At 55.7% G+C, this 4548-nt stretch overlaps 1 long non-coding RNA gene across 1 annotated transcript; it reads right to left on the bottom strand.

Annotated features, from left to right (window-relative positions):
* Window positions 1–731: 731 nt before the first annotated feature.
* On the bottom strand, window positions 732–1537 carry LOC132537648 (uncharacterized). The gene is made up of 3 exons (XR_009549108.1): window positions 1457–1537; window positions 1087–1175; window positions 732–977 (listed from the first exon to the last, which is right to left on the bottom strand). It is a non-coding gene; the product is annotated as an uncharacterized LOC132537648 (long non-coding RNA).
* Between the last annotated feature and the right edge of the window lie 3011 nt (window positions 1538–4548).

The following is a 4548-nucleotide window of genomic DNA, read 5'->3' as shown; positions in this document are numbered from 1 at the left end:
TGTTCACCCAACACTATTTCTAGCTTCTTGCTTATGGGGGGAACTACACATTTCCCAAGTTTTTATGTCCAAGAAAAAATTATGGCTTTCATAAGAAATTAAAAAAAAAACCCTGCTGTTTGCTTTCCTATCATTTTTCCTAAGAGTCAGACATGAAACCCATGCCTTTCCCAGAAGACCCCATTTCTTTGCTGAGAAGCAGAGGCTGAGTTTCTTTTTTGGTGCAGGGTAGGACCCTAGGCCTTCCCGGAGCTTCCCAACACCAACCCACCCTGGGCCCATTGGCATTCTGGGATGCTTGAGTACTTCCTGGAAGATATACTCATCCAGCCAGGGGCCTGCAGTTCTGCCCCTCGGGGGCCCGCCCCACCCTCCTCCACCTGTTACAGGGTCATGGACAACTACATCCTTCTTTGGACAATCCACCTGCCTCGTGATCCATCCCTTAACAGAGGCCTAGCCACAGGAGTATGGTGGCCAGCATCAGGCACACTGGGCTACATGAGACAGGCAGGCAGAGGGGTGTGCTAGGAGCACAGGCTGAGTGGGCACACGCCACTGGAGTGTGTCCCTCTGAGATTTACTTCTTTGTGGCCAGGAAAGCAGCACAGTTATTAGAGTTCTGGGCTTGCCATCACAAGCTCCTGAGTTTGACCCCTGGCATCATATATGTTAGAGTGATGCTCTGGCTCTTTCTCCCCTTTCTTGTGTTAATAAAGCTTTTAAAGCAGTCCATTTGTGTATTTATTATGTGTGAGAGAGAAAGAGTGCAGACAGTGGTGTGGGGTTGGACCTGCAGCCTCAGTGGCCTCAGCATGCAAACTGGTGCTCTGCCAGGTTGAGCTGTCTCCATAGTCCTGCTTGTCTTTGCTGCTTGTCTTTCATACGGGGTGGGGGTTGGGTAAAGAGGAAGGGGGAGACACAGGGGAAGGGTTGGAGACACGTGAGGTACAGATCAGTCAGCACAGGAGAAGTATCTAAAGAAGGGATGGCGTGAGTTGGGCGGTAGCGCAGCAGGTTAAGCGCATATGGCACAAAGCACAAGGACCAGCGTAAGGATCCTGGTTCAAGTCCCCGGCTCCTCACCTGCAGGGGGGTTGCTTTACAGGCGGTGAAGCAGGTGTCTATCTTTCTCTCCCCCTCTCTTGTCTTCCTCTCCTCCATTTCTCTCTGTCCTAACAGCGACAACATCAATAACAACAATAATAACTACAATAACAATAAAAACAAGGGAAATAAATGAAAGAAAGAAAGAAAGAAAGAAAGAAAGAAAGAAAGAAAGAAAGAAAGAAGGGATGGCATGTGTGATGTACCACACAGAGGGCAGGAGGGCTACCACTGCTGAAAGGCCCACTGGCCACGGTCTGACGGGATGAAACTTGCAGGAGGCAGAGACAATGGATAGTGGCACCAGGTGCCAGCATGTGGGGGACATCCACCTCCCCTCAGGACTCACCCTGTGTCCCAGGAGGCAGCAGAGATGGGGCTGGTTCTCAGATGCCTATGCTGGGAGGAGGGGGTCCCTCAGTGGCCCCAAGGTGACCAGCCCCATTGGAGTGGACAACATGGACAAGTACAGACAACCCCGAAGGACACTGCATCAGGTCTCCCGCAGCCCATTTCTATGGCCCTGTCCCTGAGCTCTGAGTCACAAAGATGCTGGAAGATGGTGGCCATGGCAACCAGGTGGTCATCAGGGCAACTCCAGGTATGGTCCTTCCTGCCATGCTGCAGGGTCCCTACCTCCCAGGGACAGGAGCCGGCATCCCCAGGCCCCAGGCTCTGAAGAGGCAGCACCAACAGAGCCCTCCTCGAGCCCTGTTGTCTTGGGTCAGGTCCCACTGCCCAGAAGACAGCTGCAGAGTGCCCATGTCCTCACAAAGTGGTTCCACAGGTGCTGGCAAATAAGCCCAGCTGACAGCTCAGGGTAAAGGGCCGATGTGCTGGAGTGTCACTGTGTGCAGAGTGAGGCAGTGACTTGCAGTGCTCACAGGAGTGTCACTGTGTGCAGAGTGAGGCAGTGACTTGCAGTGCTCACAGGCCAGCTGAGATGGTGGTGGGATACCTGAGTTGAGGACAGGCCACCTGGAGCAGTGACAGGTCACCTAGAACAGTGACAGGTCACCTGGGGTGGTGACAGTTTACTTAAAGTGGTTACAGACCACCTATAATGACCACCTAGAGCAGCAGCAGATAGATCACCATGGGCAATGACAGGCTACCTGGTCTGGTGACAGGTCATCTGGGGTGGTGATGGGACACCTGGGGTGGTAATAGGGCACTTGTAGCAGTGACAGGCCACCCAGAGTGATGACAGGTCACCTGGAGCAGTGACAGTCCACCCAGAACACTGACAACTTGCCTGGGTGGTGGCAAGCCACCTAGAGTGATGACAGGCCACTTGGAGCAGTGATGGGCCCCCTAGAGCAGTGACAGTTCACCTGGGGTGGTGACAGGTGCTACTGCAACAGGGCTTGAAGGTGGAAGTCAGAGCCCTCTGGCTCTGCTGTCACTTGGTGATCAAGGTAGCATGTAACATCTGATTAGCTATGGAGAAAAAAGGACATCAGGCAAGATGTCACAGCTTCCCCCTGTAAGCCCCTCCCTCCTCCCATGAGCCCTGAGCCTGTGCCCCCGAGAAGTCATCACTGAGGGGTGACATTCTGGGGACACTCCTCTCCTTATGACATCGCAGGGGGCTCTAAACAGTCCTCCCACAGCTAGCTGCCAGTGGTGGCGGGGAACATGGAGTCTCAGCAGAGCTTATCTGCAGCTCCAAGAGAAAGACCATTGTCCAGGAACCACTGGATGTCATCTCTGCAGGTCTCTGCAGGCCAGCCTTAGCCAGTGGCTCTGCTCTACCCTGCCAACGAGGCTGTCCCAGATGGGCCTTGCCCCCATGCTTTCTTCCACAGATAAAAGGCAGGGACACATGTCCCTTTATCACTGACAAGTCACCCACGGTGGCATGCTGGGGACTCAGTGTTAGTCCTGAATCTTAGAGAAGGTGGTTTGGGAAGAGCTGTGTCATGGGGAGAACTGAGAGGCCCCAGCAGCAGGACATGATGGCAGGCAGGGGACATGGTGGCTGGCAGACAGGATGCCCTCAGCACCTCTTAAGCCAGGCCCTCACAATTGGGAGGAAGTGCTCTTGGATGGATGAGGGGCCCTGGGAATGGTGTCAGGCAGCCTGTCCTCATCGCATGTGCTGGGTGTGGTGCCACCTCTGCCTTGTCCAGGCCTCGATAGTCTTACAGGACCAGGAGCCACTGAGCCCACAGCCAGCTCTGGGTCTGAGACCACCTTCTTGGTCCTTCACTGCAAGAGAGGAGCCCACTGGCATCTGAGAGATGACCATGAGCAGAGTGACAGGAGCACCCCCTCCCCATCATGCTGGCCTGGCTGGACATGAGCTGGCCCCCTGAGCAGCCTGGAGGCAGTAAGGCATAGGCCAGGCTGCAGTGCAGCCAGTCAGCAGGTTTGGAGGTGCCCTACCTGGGCCCTGGGACAACCCCCCTCTGACCCTGTGGCCCTGGTCCTGGCTTCTCAGGGCGGCCAGGCTGGCTCTCTCATACACGCCTGCCACTCCCTGCTGACATGTCCCACAGTTGCGGTCATAACAGCATCCATCCCTGTGACCCTCTGAACTGGATGCCAGGGGTTGGGTAGGGTGCAACGTTGCAGCTGCTGGCTGCCTCGAGCTTGCTGTGCCTGGACGCAGGCCTTTGAACCTGGCCACAGGCTTCCGAGCTGGCCACAGAGGAAGGACAGAGTGTCTCGGGGTATTTCAGGCACTGGCCTTCCTGTGCCGTCCCTAAAGGGGGTCATTCATGGGGCCAAGGGTCAGCCCTGGGCCACAGAGTACATTCACCCAGCCCGCCCATATCCCCACCCAGCCTTCAGGCCCAGCCCACTACCCTCAGGCCTGGCCTTTCAGAGCAGACAGCAGGGGCAAGAGGTGGCTCCCCACACAAGGCTTGCAGCCTGGCCACAGGAATCTTGACTCTTCCTGTTGTTAGCCCCAGGATGTTACCGGGTGTCACCATCCACCTAGCATGCTGTTTATGTTTACAACAGTCCTACTGTCCACCCATGCCAGGTGCCCACACCACCCCTACCTCCCAAACTGCCCCAAACCGCTCCGCACCACCCCAGACCAACCCAGACCTCCTTTCCAAACTTTCCCAAACCTCTTCAAATCTAAGAGGATTTGGCCTCCTGGGGTCCCCACCTGACTCAGGGGGGTCACACAGGGCAGGCGCTAGTCACCCAGCTCCTAAGCCCCAAAACAACAGATGCTCTGCACCCTGGCTCACAGAGGGTCTGCTGAGAAGCACCCTGTGTTCAGTACCCCAGACTCCTTGGCAGCCTGACCTGAAAGACCACTGGGTTTCCTCCCATGGGCAGGGGATGGGTTTGGGGTCCGCCTGTGGTTTAGTGTCCAGGACACAATGATGCAGGCTTGCGTCAGGTCCTCCATCACATTGGAGGAGGCTTTGGTGCCATGATTTCTCTCCTTCTCTGTCTTCCTGCTGAAAAAGCCAACCT

Source organism: Erinaceus europaeus, chromosome 3, assembly GCF_950295315.1.
Source record: "Erinaceus europaeus chromosome 3, mEriEur2.1, whole genome shotgun sequence".
Classification (NCBI taxonomy): Eukaryota; Metazoa; Chordata; class Mammalia; order Eulipotyphla; family Erinaceidae; genus Erinaceus; species Erinaceus europaeus.
The sequence above is the reverse complement of the archived record's forward strand: the minus strand, read 5'-3'. Positions and strand labels throughout refer to the sequence as shown.